This window comes from Panthera tigris, chromosome D1 (assembly GCF_018350195.1).
Source record: "Panthera tigris isolate Pti1 chromosome D1, P.tigris_Pti1_mat1.1, whole genome shotgun sequence".
Taxonomy (NCBI): domain Eukaryota; kingdom Metazoa; phylum Chordata; class Mammalia; order Carnivora; family Felidae; genus Panthera; species Panthera tigris.
This window is the reverse complement of record NC_056669.1, coordinates 29,797,726-29,814,864: the sequence shown is the minus strand read 5'-3', so window position 1 is coordinate 29,814,864 and position 17,139 is coordinate 29,797,726. Positions and strand designations below refer to the sequence as shown.

At 42.3% G+C, this 17,139-nt stretch overlaps 2 long non-coding RNA genes across 2 annotated transcripts; one reads left to right on the top strand and one right to left on the bottom strand.

The window, feature by feature from the left end:
• Nucleotides 1-284: 284 nt before the first annotated feature.
• On the bottom strand, nucleotides 285-10,561 carry LOC122231148. Its single transcript, XR_006208315.1, has 3 exons — nucleotides 9,491-10,561; nucleotides 2,923-3,081; nucleotides 285-853 (listed from the first exon to the last, which is right to left on the bottom strand). It is a non-coding gene; the product is annotated as an uncharacterized LOC122231148 (long non-coding RNA).
• Nucleotides 10,562-10,672: 111 nt separating this feature from the next.
• Nucleotides 10,673-16,065, top strand: LOC122231147. Its single transcript, XR_006208314.1, has 3 exons — nucleotides 10,673-10,761; nucleotides 12,258-12,387; nucleotides 15,783-16,065. It is a non-coding gene; the product is annotated as an uncharacterized LOC122231147 (long non-coding RNA).
• Nucleotides 16,066-17,139: the final 1,074 nt, after the last annotated feature.

Here is a 17,139-nt window from a genome sequence, read left to right as displayed (position 1 = left end):
AGTGGAAGTACCATTTGTCTCATAGTTATCTGACGGGGAGAACAGTAAGAGAGATGAGTGATGAGTTAGGAATACATCACTGCATCCTTGAGAAGTTGTACTAAATATTGTAGTTAAAGGAGAGCTATTGAAGGTTTTTGAGCAGAAGTGATACACTAGAATTGTCCTTCAGAACAATGGAGTAGAGCGCTGTAGTAAAGAAATACCAGCAATTTACAGTCCAGAGAAGTTTATTGTAGTAACATGGAGGACAAATAGTACTCCTTCATTGGGAATTGTTGATGGGAATGAGAAGAGATAAGGATGGATGATACAGATGTGGGAATGATTGTTGACAACATAACTCAGCAACTGATCCTATGTGGAGTAATGTACAAGTGCTAGCCACAACCTGTGATGACCCTGAGCTTGGGTGACTACAAGTCTCATGATGCCATCCAGGAGGAGTGATGGGGGGCCAGGAATAGAAGTTTATTGAGAGGGCTTAGATGAGGGATGGAGGAAACCTGATGGGGCATTTTGCAGATGAGGAGCTGCTGAGAAGTATCATAAGGGTAATGTGCAGTGGGGAGGCCTGCTGGGCTGTATGGGAACAGGTGGGGCATCATGGAGAGAGGCCATTCTATTTCCTCAGCACTGGGTGAGAGAAATGGAGGGGAGAAATGGAGGAGTTGGAGATCCTTCTTAGTTAAGTGATTGAAACTTCTTTAAACTCCTGAGCCAGATATGAGGGGAGAGGTCTGACAAAGCCATAGTCATCACATTTTCTGTATTAACCATCCTCCGGACAATCCTCTGGAGTTTGGGTTGTTCCTGAAATTAGCTCAACATTTTGCCAAGAAGTATACCCAGCCTGAAAAGGAAACAGAAGATCAGTGACTGGCTTTCCTGAGACTGCCATGCTACCCCAGTGAGGGCTACTGGTGACAACAAATTCACAGAGGCTGCGGTCCATTGAGCAGCTTACTCACTGCGTACCAAATATCACACTACACACTTTATCTCGCTGACCAGTTGTAACTTGATTAGGCAGATTCTATGATTATTGTCATTGTATAAATGAGATAACTGAGGCTGAAGTGGATTTTTCAATGTCATATAGCTACCAAAGAGAGTAAGCAATAGCCAGGCACACTCTGGGGTGGAGGAAGACTATAGTCAGTTTTATTGTTTGTAGTAGTTTTAAGGCATCTCAAACACTGAATTAGCAAACACTGAACATTGCTCCTGAGGGAAATAAAGAGTTAGGGTCCTTCGAGGCTCTGGTCACATTTTTGTCAACCAATCAATACATGGTCTTGTCTTATGTGTATTTCCTTTTAAAGTTACCTTATTTGATATATACTTTTCACTTGTTAACATCAAACTTGGCCAACAGGACTGTAAGTCATGCCTGAGCTCGACTTCCCTAACACATGTATTTCTTTGTAAGGCACATCCTAGCTGTCTTGTGATCAGCACTAGACAGCCCTTCTGCAATACATGTGGGGCCACTTTACAAAGGGAAACTACCATGAAAAAGTGCAACAATGCAAAAAACATGACACTGAATATACTTCAAATGGGACACTGTTTATGGTGGGAGAACTGAGACAAGAAGGCAGGATATTGCCTTGTTCCACTGCAGCTGGGAACACATACACTGGTGACTCCGGTTTTTCACCACTCTGCCCATGTCTGCAAATGTCCGTGAAAGAGCCACAGGTATTGATGTTGGGGTTACAAATAAATTTTGACAAGTAGGCAAGTTAGAAAATGAAGAATCTTTGCATACTGAGGAACAACTCTACCTCAGGCCATGGGCACATTTCTTGAAATCTATGCACTTTCAAGAGAAACCTAGGGAGAAGTGACCATGTTTTATTTTGCTTGCTCTTGTATTTTCTACCTTCAGCCTAGGATTCATCATTTCCTTGTTCCTGAGTGTAAAGAACAGCCTCCTTAGGGGTAAGTTGCAAGCCCCGAAATGAGCTGCAGGCCCAGATCACATGGCCCTCAGCAGAAGTGTCAGACTAGGACCCAAGTCCTCCTGAAGACCCACAAGGGAAGGGCAGGGTGACCCAGCAGGTGCTATAGGACTGATGAACCCAGCACCTTGCATCCTCCCTCCTGTACATTCCGGACGCTTATTTACCCTTTCTTGATCTCTTTTGGGTTTGACAGCAGTGAGAGTTATAGCAGTTATTCTAATGCTAAAATTCATACTCATATAACTGTTTATGATTGTTAGTATGTTACAGAATATGGCAGGTTAGGCTGAAAGTTTTAGAGTCAGAGAGAGATATAAATTTATTCCTGGTTCTGACCCTTAATCCACTGTGATCTTATATAAATACTTTAATCTTTTCAATCTTTGGTCTCCTCATCTGTAAAATGAGGGTAACAGCTTATATGCTTCTTTTATTTTTAGTGAAGATTAAGTGCATTGATTTATGCAAGGGGCTTAGAATGGTATCTGCAATATGACAAACACTTGGTAAGCATTAGCTTTTAAAAATTTTATATGTAATTCAAAAACAGTGCCTCTGATTTTTTTTTTTTTTTTTGCTTCTACAATCTAATGATCGAGAATGGGCTTTGAAGTCATATCTCCCCAATTCTGCTCCTATCTTCTCCTTTCTCTATCTGGATAACTTTGGATGGAACTTCCTTGAATGGATGGAACTTCCATTGAATGGAACTTCCTTGAATCTCAGCTTCCTAATTTGTCGAAGATGGGGGAAATGTCTAACACTTGGATTGTTTTGAATGTTAAACAATATAATATATTTAAGAGAATTTTAGCACTGGTTCTGACACATGAGAAGCCTCACTAAATCCTTGCTGCTACTGTTATTACTAATATTATTAATACTAATATGGTATCTGCATTTTGGAGAGTGCATCACAATGCATTCTGTAGATTTAGGACTTATTTCTTACCTTTGTTGACACAGTGCATCAATGGAATGCACCCTGCTTCTTCATAGGATTGCTGTATGGTCCTGCTGAGCATTGTCAGTGGAAGAGGGCCAAAGGTCCCTCCAAGAAAGGGTGGCTGGGGCTGGAACTGGAAAGGATGGTGAGACAGCACAAGTTCTGCTGGAAAAAAAGTTTTTTGCATCCTTAACTTCCAATTCTTATCTGTCTGGGGGATCATGGAGGAGGACAACTTCTTACAAGGATCTATGTTTATACATCATATAGCCCCACTGGTTAGTTAGATGCTCAGAGCTTCTGGTACACCAACCACAATGACAGAAGTCCCTGAAGAGACTGATGGGTCCCCTTGTGTGCTTGGAGAAGCAATGTCAGAGAGCCAGTAGGTCACTTTGCACTCATAAATGTGTCTCCACCAGTACATCTCACTACATGGATGATTCATCAAGGCTGCTTGTCCACTGCTGCTTAGCAGGACAGCCACATGCAAGCCACTGCATCACACCATCCTTGAGGACACACCAATTGATATCACACCAATATCAACTGCAAAACTGTTGATATTCATTCTGCAGCTGACCTTTTCTTTCCCCCTCTCTCTTAGCCAAACTTCTCCTTCCACGAGTCCTGTAGGTGGGTAAATCTTCCTATGCTACATCCCCATGCTGGGGAAATTGGCTGGCTCTGCTAAGTGTGATTGGAGCCGTTTGTTTTTAAGCTGCACATAAGCATCGGGTGAGATTTATAACACTTTCCTTCTTGCCGAATCGACCCACTGGGAGCCATTAAAGTTTTATTGCTCTCTGCAGTTGCCTGGCCAGAGTGGAATTGAGGGGGCCTGCAGTTGGAAAAACTTTTTCTTCCATTGCCTTATTCACAGAGAGCATTGGGGGCAGGGAATAGAAGAAATGGTGGTTTTATTTGGTCTCCCCATTTTGGTCCCAATTCTTTTCCAAACTGCACTGAACTTTTGCAATGACCCCTCATATAATTTGCACTGCATGCTATACTTTCTCCTTCTCTCAAGGCTTCCCAGGGTCCCACCTCTTCCAGGAAGTCTTCTTGTATTGATCAAATGAAGGCCAAGACTTTCTCTGAGATCCCCCTTACTTCTCTTGGCTGGACACCAAGCTCTTTTTCATTTCACTGGTTTTTGTCCCAGATTTTGATACCTATTTTCCTTCTGACTTGCAGATACCTATTTTCATCTTATTGGATAAATGTACATGAATCCTAAAGTTGTAGGATCCTAAATCTGGAAGAAGTATTAGAAATTCTTTGGTTCAACTCAAACAGTAAATTAAATTACTTAAGTTCACATAGCAATTAAGGTATTCTTATCCCTGTCCTCAAGGGGAAATTTTGACAAGGAATGTTCATACACTAGGTTAAATAAAAAGAACAATATTTTAGTGATGACTTCAACTATCTCCCACACTCTCATTGAGCCTTTAGATGCAGTACATAGGCCTGGCTTGATTTTCACTGGAGGAAGACATCCTAATTCTCTGTCAATCCATAATAGTTATTCCATATTTACCAGGTTCCAAGCACTCAGGAGGTCCTGAGACAATAGACATATAGGTCCTATATTGAAGATGTCTTGTATAATATCTTCTGAACAGCACCTGGCCAGGGTCTTGTGACCATTTATGCAGCTATGAGGGCCAGGCTTCTATCAAAACCAGTCTTTAATACAGTAAGATACAGTTTATATTGATAGCAATAAAGACCATTTTTGAGCATCTATTTTATTCAGGCACTGCACTAAATACATAAATAATTTCATTTTTATTCTGATAAAAACCTCCTAAGATAATTGTAGCTGCATGCTATCTATAAGGAAACCAGAGATGAAGAAGGATGCAGTGACTGGTCCATGGTGGTACAACCATCAGGTGGTGGAGCTGGGCCTAGAGGCCAGACTCAGGCCCCATACATCTATATACTCTGTCTCCTGTCTCATCGCAGACCTGTCAGCCTCAGGAAACTCTCAGAGTCATTGATCCCTCAGTGTGATGTCAGGTTGCTATTCTCCCTTCCTTACATATTTGCATTCAGTCAGTTCAGCATCTGACTCTTGATTTCAGCCCAGGTCATGATCTCATGGATTGTGGGATTGAGCCCTTCATCATGCTCTACACTGTTAGCATAGAGCCTGCTTGAAATTCTCTCCTCTCTCTCTCTCTCTCTCTCTCTGCTTCTCCCTCCTCAAATAAATAATCATTTAAAAATTTTTTTTAAAAAGCATAAATGTTTTAGATGGGATGTAAGATTTTATTAACAGGGATGGGAATTTTAACATAAGCACTTTGTATGAAGTCACTCCCTAAGAGGTCTACTTCATCAACTGTCATCCCAACAATCATTGATAACAAGGACATTCCACTTTTATTGGAGATTGACAGCAACATAGCAAAACAGTTGAGAGCCCAGTGCTGAGGTCAGGGTTCCAGTGTTTGATTCTTGGCCACTGTCACTTATTAGGAGCTAAGTGATCTTAACTTTCTATGGGCCTCAGTTTCTTCATCTGTACCATGGGAATGATAAAAGAATCTACTGTACATGGTTAATGTCATGGCCAAATTAAAGCTAATACATCTAAAACACTTATAACTATATCTGGCATATAATAAATTCTCAATTAAATTTGATTTTTATTTTCTCTCTTTCAAGTGTCTAAAGTCATTCACATTATCATCACATTTAGCCTCATATTCTGGGATAAAAGCTATCATTAAATGATCACTTAATTAAGGAGGCATTTGTAGACAACAAGGAAGACACAAGTTCACAGGCACTGGAATTCACTGAGATGAACCAAGGCAAAGCAGAGAATTTAAAATTCCTCATTACAGATCTCTCTCTAGAAGAAACCCATCTTCTCAATACTGTGGATGTAGTATGGTGAACATTCTGGATCAGCAGCCCTTCTAATTTTGGGACTAAACTGAAACGTAACATTTGGTTATGTTACCAATTCTCTTGACAGAGACACTTCCTTTTCCCAGTCACCTAATCCTGCCCCAGGATTGTTGGTACAATGTAAACATCCAGAACTCTTGTATCTCTCCAGTGCTCTGTTTATTCCCTTTTCCCTAACACATCCCAAAGGACAAGGTCAAAAGTGGAATACAAACTCTTTCCAAATAGTTCTCAAATTTTTTACAATTCCCAGATTGATAGATGAGGGGTAAACTGGCAAAATGAAACCAGTGGGGAACTTCAAAATATGTAGCTGTTATACTTCGTGTAACTCTGTGTGCTAACACAAGCCCACCTCTCTTTGGCCATTGTTATCAATATAATAGTTTTAGTGATATAAATATAATAATAATTACTATTGTCACAATAATTTTTACTGGGCATTTCTTTGTGCCAGTCACAGTGTGAGGCAGGTGGATCCAAGAGATGAAGGCTTGCAACAGTCTTAAAAGGCAAATACATCTGCAGCAGAGCTTTTCTTTAGATGCAGAGTAGAAACTCTGGACATACTCTAAAACTGAATGCCTATCTGACCCTTCATATCTCCAGCCTCATTCGACCACTCTCACCACAGCTTTCTTGCCCTCCCCAAACATATAGAGCTGGCTAGTTCCTGTTTCATTGTCTCTGCATTTGGTATCCCTCTTCTGGGAAAAGTTATACTGGACCATGAGATGTCTCACTACCTTTTGAGATTTGGGTCTTGTTCCTGTTGTTGAGGCAGGTCTGCCCTTACGCCACATTCTGAATTAATCCCCTCACCTTTAGTTTTATTTATAGCACATTTCTTTATGTATAGAGCATGCCATGCATTTGCCAGTCTAACTTCTTCATTAGAATCACAAGCCTGTGCAGACAGGGATTTTGTCTGTTTTGCTCACCCTGCATTTCTATCTACAGAAACACTTGGAACGTAGCAGGCACTGAATACATATTTATTGAATAAACATAAACACCAAATGAAGGAATTAATAAACTAAGGGAATTAACTTCCTAAGTTTGCACATCTGGTGATTCTGTCAGTAACTTCTTGTGGGAGAGCCCTGGTATGGGGTAGGAAGCTTTACCTTCGGTGCCTGGAGAAGCTGTCTCATCCAGTCCTCTTATTGAAAAGGTGAAGAAAGGCAGGCCCAGGCCCATAAGTCATGACTGCGACATGGTCGACCATAGTTTCCCTCTCATCCATAAAGTCTCTTTATGTAATGGCCAAATGCTGATGCCATTAATCACACTTAAATGGCATCTTGCCTCTTCATCGGGCTGGCCCCCCTACAAGTGATTTGCTGGTTCCTGAATAGAGGGCAAGTACAGAATGGTGACTTAGGCCACTGCCCCCTCTCCACCCGAGGCAGAGCCTCCTTGATCCCTGAGCCTGAATCCTGCCTCAAATCTAAGCCAAGGTTAGTCCCTTGTTAGGAATTGTCTCAAATTCTGGCCATGTGTTTGATGAACAGTTGTATAGAATATGGTGCAAAGGGCACAGAATATGGTGCAAAGGCCAGGGTATCTGAATTGAGGGATGCTGCCTGCCCGGCCAATCTAGAAAGGGTGTTTTCATCTTGTCAACCTCAGTTTTCTCAGCTGAGATACGATGGACAGGTGGCACCATCTGCAGCCTTCAAGACTCCTGTCAGCTCTGAGGGACCCTCTCTAGTGTCCACCTTGTTCTGCTCCTATTACTGTGTGATGCTCTGCTTGCCAGTACAGACCTGGCTGCTTCTCTCTCCCAAAGACCCTGGGGTGAAGCATGGTCACTCTGCCAAGAGCCAAGATGCAGAGAGAGAGAGAGAGAGAGAGAGCGCACAAAGGCGGAAGGATTGTCACCTATTAAGCAGTCTGACTTGCTTAATCTGACTTGCTTGACTCTTTCCTGCCCCAGTGAATTAGAAAAGGACATCTCAGGAAAATAGAAGCAGGGGGACTTAAGCAATATTTTTATCCTGCCAATTATCAAGAAACTGTAATCATGGGAAACACCTAGCAAAGTCTACAGCTCCTCATGTGCTTGTTCTCTGAGTGCAGAGACCGCCCCCACCCCCAGGATAAGCAGAAAGGGGAGGGAGCCCTTTTGAGAGAGGAAGAGGAAAAAATAGTTCCTTAGAGCTGGGAGCTGGCCAGTGTGTCTTCTAATTTAATTACTTATCTTTCCCTCAAATTGTTTATGGTACACTAGGCTATTAAATGTGCCATAAGCAAACTGCTCTTGAAAGAGGAAGTGGATTTATTTGTTTTAGTTACCACTCCAACAAAAGTCTATTTCTTCCGCTAATTAAGATTCCATTCGCTAATTTAAATGTTATGCTAATTAAAGTATAATTCTGGAAATGTAAAAAGGAGTTAAAAAAAAAGAAAGAAAAAACTGGGTTGGCCTTTAGGAATTACATTAAATTTATTGCGTTGTAACAATGGTAAGCTGGGTGATTATTTCATTTGCCTCGCATGCTGTATTCACGCTTCTGCTTATTCATACCCATTCTCTCACTTCAGCTCATTAACACACACTTCCCCACTCCCTCTCTAATGGGAGTCTTCTTGTGATGGTTTAAGATGAGTTGTGAGTTAGATCCTTGAAGCAATGTTTAGAATTTCTTCAGCTGGGCCACACAGAGTGTTGCAAGCTGCCGCCCGACTTGATGTTTAGAGAGAGAAAAAAGAAAACATCTGGATTTCTGCTTTGTAACCAATTTCTGGAGCCAAGTTGCTGCTGCTCCAGCTTTTCCTCCATCCTCTCTGAAGTCTGGGTATGTTACAGATAACAGAGATTATAGTATTTTACAAGAAAGAGAATGATTTTCCTTGGTCACGTTAGTGCCTGGTGCTTCTTTTCTGAGCTCAGGTGTGGGACTCTGGTGACCTCAGTGGATGTTCATGACATGGGCAAACCCTTCTCCTAAACATCAGCTTCCTCATCAGAAAATGCAGGTTGTTAGTAGGATTGAACACACTGAAGTTTAGGAAAGCACGCATCACAGCAACTGGGACATAGCAAGCTGCCCATGTGTCCACTTTCTTCCTAATTTTGAGACTGTAGCACCAGACCAGAAGCTAAGGCTCTGGAATTTCTCAGCTTGAACTTTGCCCTGCAGGTGATCAAGAGAGAATACTTAGCTTCTGCCTCCAATTAAGGCAAAACACATGTAGCCAAATGCATTTGTTTTTTATTGCTGCATAACAAATTACCCCACAATTTAGTAGATTAAAGCAGCAGACACTATTATCTCCATTTCTGTGGGTCAGGAATCTGCAAGAGGCTTCTCTGGGCTTTTCTGGCTTAGAGACTTTCAAGAGACCTAGCAATTAACAGACCAGCCACAGCTGCAGTCTTCCGGCCTGACTGGCCTTGAGGATCCAAGTCCAAACTCACAGGCTGTCAGCAGCCAGGAGCTTCATGGTGCGGGGGGTGGGGGGGGGGAAGGGTCTCTCCAGAGGGCAGCTGGCTTCCCATCTACATTTCCTCCTTCTTCTATTCATTACTAGTCACTAAGTACTACTCACAAGCAACAAGGAGGGGATTTCACAAGGATGGGAACCCAAGGCAGACCACAGGATCATCTGAGAAGCTGGTGTGCCTTTTTGGGGTACTTACTTTATGACTCAGTGCTTTGGTCTGTCTTGCCCTCTTCTTGTCAGAACAATAGCTTATGTCCATCCATCTCCCCACTGTCCAGTATGGACATCTTGGGATGGAAGTCTTCAGACTCTTGCTCAGAGTCAGCTGTCCAGGGATGTGTGATGTGACCACCACAGAGGGACTTAAAAAGGACTATCACAAGGGTGTGTGCAAGGATGAGTGTTGTCTGTGTGTGTCCTGAAAATCCATAGGTGGACTCTGGGCCATATATCTGACGATGCTAGCAGCCTTCTGACTGTGGGACACTTCGGGGAAGCAGTTGGAACTCAGTACAAGAGGTTGGGGCAGGGAGGTTTCTTTTGCGGTAAGGCACAGGAGCTAGGACTAATAGAAAAGGAAGCTAACAAAAATGAATTCACTTGCATCTCAATTTGACTTTCAATGCCAGAAAGGAGAAGGAAAACAGCATCACAGAGTTAATTGTCTTTCATTTCTCATCTGGTTAGGTTGGCTTCTTCTTTTATTAGTGTCTTTCTTGCCAACCCTTGAGTGAGATGTTAACACTATAAACCTAAGGCCACCATCTAAGTGAATCTTGACAATTCCTGCTTTCTTCTGGCCCGTGGCTTGGAAGGGAGAGGAAGGTGATAGGTGACAGGTGGGAGGGGGCCGGAAGTAGGAAGTCAGTGCTGGGTAGTTGGCGTCCACAGCAGAATAGCCTTTGGCGGGCACATTAATCTATGGGGCTGTTGGAAAACTGCTCTCAAAAGTCTCCCCAGAAATTGTATACACTGTTGCTAATTGAATCACACAGCTGGGGTAGTCTGGCATTTATACTGGCAGACTACAGGAATATTTGCTTGTCTTTACTACTAAAGGAGAGGAGGACCAGGTGGGTGGGGAAGTGATATTCAGAATAGGTCCACAGGTAAGCAGAGATGGGCATGATACCCTTCTGGGACACCACTCACACATCCCTGCTGTGCTTGGGAGAGTAGTTAGTTTGCCCTGGTCTGTCATACACCCCTCCCTCCACTCACTGTGAGTGTAGACTGTGTTTACCCAGGGTGTGCAACACAGGTGGACTTATTCCCTACTCACTGCTGTCCTCGTGTGAGACTTAGGAACATAGAGTCTCAGCCAACAGAATGGACCCGTAAGCTCATTTATCGCTCAACAATGAATAGCTGGTTCTGATTCTATTAGGGTTTATAAATCACCTTCTAAGAACCTCAATTGCTGTTCACTTCATTCACACTTCACACGATCTCAGGATGGAGTTTGTGGTATGTTTAGTGAGTAAATATTTACCAAACATTCCCTAATATTCTGAGTGCTGTGTTTGATGCTGGGAAATGAGTGGTGGTGACAAAAACAAATGCAGTCTGATCCCTGTCCTCAGTTTACATGAAGAAGGGATAAGTGTCTCGGGTGGGAGAGTGGTGGATTACTGATGGTCCAACTGCGTTTACATCTTCACTCAGATACCTGCCAGCTGTGTGACCTTGGGCAAGTTACTCAAATATTTCTAATCAGGAATGAAATGATCAGATCTGTGTTTTAGAAAGAGCGTTATCACCGCAAGTCCAGAAAGCTGATGGCTAGGGTGGAACCAGAAAAAATGGTTATCAGTTAGTGAACTCTTGCAGTGGTCAGTGTAGGAGGTATCAGAATTTGAACTAAGAAGAAAACAGGATGAAAGTGAGGTGCATTCAGGAAGCAGCAACTGTTCGGGCATACAGGAAAGAGAGGGAGGCATGCAGATGGCTCAGGTTTAATCTCTCGGTGACTGGTGCATGTTGGTGTTATTAACTACGGTAGGAAAAGGAGTGCAGAAGATGGGAATGTGGCAAAGAGAAGAAACTTAGAACTTGCCTTTGGGATGAGTTGTACTAAGGGCTCCTTGGTGTCTGTGCTATGATCTGTGACCTGGGTTCTGTGCTCCAATTCCAAGGAGGTCACCTAGAGGAGCTGAGGATCAGAAAAAAAACTGTGGAGGAACGGGATTTTGGTGGCAGTTTTAAAAACTCCTTTCATAAGCAGTGAAATAAATCTGGAGAGATGCCCTCCTCTCCCCTCAGAGGCTTCTTCTTTGTCGGGCTGGATGGAGTGGGGTGACAGAACATTGATCGGTATGAGATAGATGGGAGGAAAAGCCCTCATTGCCTGCTGAATCAATGCTCCCTTAAAGACTGCAACAAACAGGATTAAAGGTTGAAAGACATTTATTGAGGGGCGAATCTGAGTGTATGTTTTATTAGTCAGCCATGGTCCTGGGTTTATAGAAATGCCCAGCCTAGACACTGCCAAGAGCAATAAATCAGGGCTTTCTTCATTGGCTGGCTGCCTGGGCAATGATGTGGGGGTGTGTAGCCCCAGGCCAGAAGGATGGAAGAGAGTGTTGTCTCTAGTCCATCTGGGGTGGGGGAGGGGCTGGGGGAGGCTTGGCCAACACGGGCTCCTGGCTTCCTTCCCCAGTCACTCACAGACTTAAGATCAAACATACTTACTGCATGGGTAGAGGCCTCGGGGCACTCTCAGAATTAGGATGTTCCCCACCCTTCCTGCCAAAATCATTTGCCTAACCTTTTGCCTGAGTGATTCAGAAGCTATTAAATATACAACATCCACACAGCTGGGCATTAATTGGAGGCCAGAGCTTGATTAATGAACATTATGCTAATGTCGGGTCAGGGGGCAGATTATGTGTAAAGGGCCAAAACAGTAAGCCGAGTCAAAAGTAATAACACCACCTTTCCATCCCTCCGCCTCCCCAAATTAGTTGGCAGCTGGAGGCAAGCAGAGAAAAGGCATATTGATGAGATGGTGCATCACAGTCTGGCACTTGCCCTGGCTTGAGACATCCGCAGAGGATCATCGCCCCAAGGAGGAGTGGCAGCCACCCTGGAAAGGTGGGCTCCTGCTCCAAGCTTCCCTCTGGGAGGTGCAAGTAGCTATGGGTTGCGGATGTGACACTTCTCAGGCTAAGTGGCTCTTTCGAGGACTCTGAAAACTTATAGAGATGAGTAATAAAATATCCCACTATGAACATGTCCACGTAAAGTGTTTGTATCTGAACACTGAAATGAACTTGGACAAACAAATCCTTGATCAGTCACTCCTTAGAAATCTTGTTTCATTTGTCAGGTAGAATACCACTCACTTCTGAGCCTCCATGTGCTTGCCTAAGTGTTCTGTAGTCTCTCTTCCTCTGATTCCTCCTCCTGAGTTCTCCCTTGAATACAGAATTTCTATCATGTTCTTTCTTCTTCTTCTTGTCTTCATGCTCCATGATTTCTCCAGGGCTGAGTGTAAGTTATCACAGGTGACTTTTTATGAGGTAAGTTATCACAGATGACTCCAGAAGGTATATGTCTGAGCAACACGTCTCCACCATAGATTTGTTGCCAACACCTCTGTGTGTAAATTCTGTAAAATCCCTAATTCACTGTACAACATGCTGAATTCTTCTTCTTCTATTACTAACATACATGTACTTGCTGCCTGATATAGAAACAGAAGTTTCTGTTTGGGCTTCCCCCTCACTTCTTTTTTAAAGTTTATTTGTTAATTTTAAGAGAGGGAGAAAGCATAAGTGAGAGAGGAAGAGAGAGAGAGAGAGACAGAGAGAGAGAGAGAGAGAGAGACTTGGAGCTCAATCCTAAGAACGATGAGATCATGACCTGAGCTGCAATCAAGAGTTTGATGATGCTTAACTGACTAAGCCACCCAGGCAACCCTCCCCCTCACTTCTTAAACTGCCCATGACACTTTCTCTGCCAATTTCTACATTTCCAGTGTCTCTGCCACTTGTGGAGTTCAGAGTCCCACCCTCTCATTTATGCTATAGCACGGTCTCTCAACCCATCCCTCCTTACCCAGTCAGTGCACCATCCTGATCAGCGGATGTATTTCTCTCCGTGTTGAGCCTAACAGTGCTTTCCCACTGCCAGGCTCCCTAAAGGAATACACAACCTTCAGACTCTGGGTTTAACTGATACTTAATCACATTTCATGCCCTTCTCACCTTTCTCTCTTCCCTTCATGCCATGGGGCTAATGGCCTTTCTGGAGGATGTAACCCACATGTGGACCTCCTTGGCCTATACGTGGTGTTGTGTTGATGTGAGTGTGCAGGACCTCAGGTTTCTGTCCTAGACCTGTCTTGGGAAATGACTTCATAGATGACTCAAATGAGGGTACATATAACGATAAGCTAAGGCATACCTACAAGACTGGGAATGACAAGAAGCTGGGGGGAGAGACTAAATATGTTGGATGACAAACTAAGAATCACAAATGAAACTGACAGCCTGTGAATGGAATGTAACCATATTGAATTTAACAGGAATAAATATAAAGTCACATTTTTGGGTTAAAAACAATCTTTAAAAAGATACAGGATAAGAGAAATATGGTTTAGCTAAGGCACCAATTAAGAAAATTTCTATTGACAGCAAGCATAATTTAGGACAATACAGTCCAAGTTATCAAAAAAGAAGAGAGAATTTTAGGCAATATTGAAATTTTCTACCAGAAGGATGGTGACAGTCTTCATTGATTCCATGTTAGGCATTGTATATTCAGAGTACTATACTTTTCATAAATTAGACAAAAGGGCATGTTTTATGAAGATTAATTAAAGAAAAATTATATATATGTATATATATTCATATATATATATGAATTATTGAAGGAATTAGGTGTCTCCCTATCCCTTCCAAAATTGAAACTGTAAATGGTCTTTCTCCCCCTAACTTCTGAGGCCCTTTGAAATATTCTTTATTCTTTTGATCTAAATGAAATGTTATTCCTTTAAACCCTCCCTAGTACACTTCATGTGAATTGACTGCATCCTCTTTCATGATCCCATTGCATTTTGCCTGGTCTTGTATTTATATTCTGGCCAGTCATTTGTATTTCAGCCACCAAGTTTTAAGCCATATGAGACTCAATTTGATATTTCAGAATCAAGCATATAATTAGTAAATGTTGAACAAATTTACATACAGAGACAATATTACCCTTTAATCCAATATTTCCCAAACTGTTTTCTAGCTGTGTTCTGAAAGCTCTAAGAGAAGCATAGTCTCACAGCTATTAATACATATTCCAGAAAGAGTTCTGTGGTCAATTAAATAGGGGAGGTGTTAGGTTAATTAAGGTGAAACTGGTTTCTTTACTACAGGACATTTTGGACTCTTTAATATGTTAATGTAACCTGTGAATCATCAACAGATGGCTATTATATGCAGGGTCTACCAAAATCATTTAACTATAGAACACAACTTTTATGTAACACCATTTGACATTTAGTGGAACATAGTTTGAGAAATGTTGAACTAAGTCTACCTTTAAAGAAATGGAGCATAACCTGTTCAGGGAGGGCCAAGAGTTAAAGTGAAAGGGGTAAGAATCTGGGAACTCACCTTATAAAGAAGGAGATACTACATAGCCATGTACTTGAGACTTCAAGCAAATATGTATTTAAAATTTGATGGCAATGTTAGCCATGATGATAGCTAAAAAAGATTGGGACACTCTGAATACAGAATCACCAAATCTCCTGATAACTAGAGAGATAAGTGGAACCTTTAAAGAAACGGGTGTGACCACAGAGGGAGATCTCTGAGTTCAACCCAAAGGCTGGAAATGGAGACAGAAATATACGAGGTAGAATGTACAGAAATGCAGCAGAGTGGGGGAATCAACACACAAGATGGTGATGGCCCAGGGCAAAGGGAGCCAATTTTTAGACCAAATCATTAGTGTGTGAACTAATTAGAAGGCGCACAGGTTCCTTCAAAGTACATACAGTAACCTGTTTTGGGTGGCTGATCTGGAAAATCATTATGCATGGATTTTGATATAGGCCCGTTTTGAGTTCTGCCTTTTTCAAAGATTTAATGGCGAAATAAAAGGCATGATTACCAAATTTGCATACAGCAAAAATCTGGATAGTTAACAATGTTGACAAAGGGAAGTCAAGATTTAAAAAGATTTCAGTTGCTGAGAATAATTGATCAAACAATTACAGAATGAGAGCCAGTAGAGATAAAGGTGAATATTTGCAATTAATTTCCAATTTGCAGGGGTGTGGGGTTTGACTTGATTGTATGTGGAGAGGGCACCCTTACAAGGCTATTGGCCCAATAGGAGGAAAAGCTGACCACCCCGCCCACTGCCAATACGTACCACAAATGTTAAATCTAATACAAGTGTGATGTTTTGGGTAAAGGAGGTAGTGGTTTTACTGTTCTCCTGAGAGGTCATACAAAATGTGAAATGTTTTGTTCTCTTTTGGGCAGGATTGGAGATACATATTGACACAAAACTTTGGTCCAAGGGAAGTGGCCTAGGAAAGTGAAGGAAAAGATAAAAATCCTATCTGAAGAAAAATGGTTGGAAGGACTGGAGATAATTAATTTGTAAAAGAAAAGACTTTGGGGAGACACTGCTTTTTCCAAACATCTGAAGCATAAAAAGATAAATTGGATCAACTGGATGGCTTCTGGTGTTAGAATAAAGAGTAATGCCTGGGATTACAGGGAGGTAGATTTCAGCTCATTGTGGTGTATTAAACTTTTTAACAACTGGTGCTATTGAGCAAAGAACTGATTCACCCTAAAGGTCTCGAATGAACTGCCTGTGATTAAAATGAAGTAATGTGCTAGCAGCACTGAGCATAGTTCCTGACACAGGGGAAACACATGCTTCATGGTTATTTTTCCTTCTCTCTCATAATGTTCATCTGTGTCCAGTGACGAAATGGGAAACCACACTATGTATTTCCAACAGAGAGAATTCAATAAAGAGAATTAGCTACAGCAGTGTTGGGGAACTAAAAGATCCAAAAGAAATGAATATGTGCCCCCAAGATAACCATAGGAAGTAGCTACCACTCCATGGAGATGGAGGAGAAGGGGAAGGGGTGGAACTCGGGACATAGCAGCTCAGAGGACAGACCGTTTGGAATTAGTGCTCAGATTTCTGAAAATGGGGCACCTGTGGGAGAACATGATGAGATTAGTTCTGGGATTTCTAAACAGAAGCTAGAGGTTGAAGCCAACTGCAGCCACTGGAGGTCTTCTGCCAATTCTGGATACCCATGACAGAAACACGGGAAAAGAGGAAAAAAGTAGCCTTCTCATACCCCACCTTTTGGATTCAATTTGTACTCTCAATTGGCAGGTCTTATGAGCTGACCAGAAAGTGTATTTCTCATTATTCCAGGTATAGGGCAAAGTCTGGAAGGTAAATTTGGAGCCAAAGGAAAATATTCAGCACAGTTGGCCCCTTGACTACTCTGAATCCACATACACCTTTATATACTTTACATGGGTGCCCTGCAACTTCATGCTTCAACTAAACTTTCTCTCATGCATTGCCCATGACATGTGCCCGTTGCCCTCAGGCAGCACCTCCACCTGGTAGGATTTCCTATCTGGTGGGATGACTCAAATCTCCATTCTTGATTTGCTTTCGTTTTGTACCAACATTGACTACTGGACATAGAAACACTAAGGCAGATGTGTTCCCTCCTCCTCCTTCCCTTCCACCATTTCTCTCCTTTCTTTTTCTTCCTTTTACCCCCTCCCCTTCCTCCTTCTTTCCTATTGCCCTACAAAATACCTGGAGGGCTGTTGTGGAGGGGATTCCTATAGT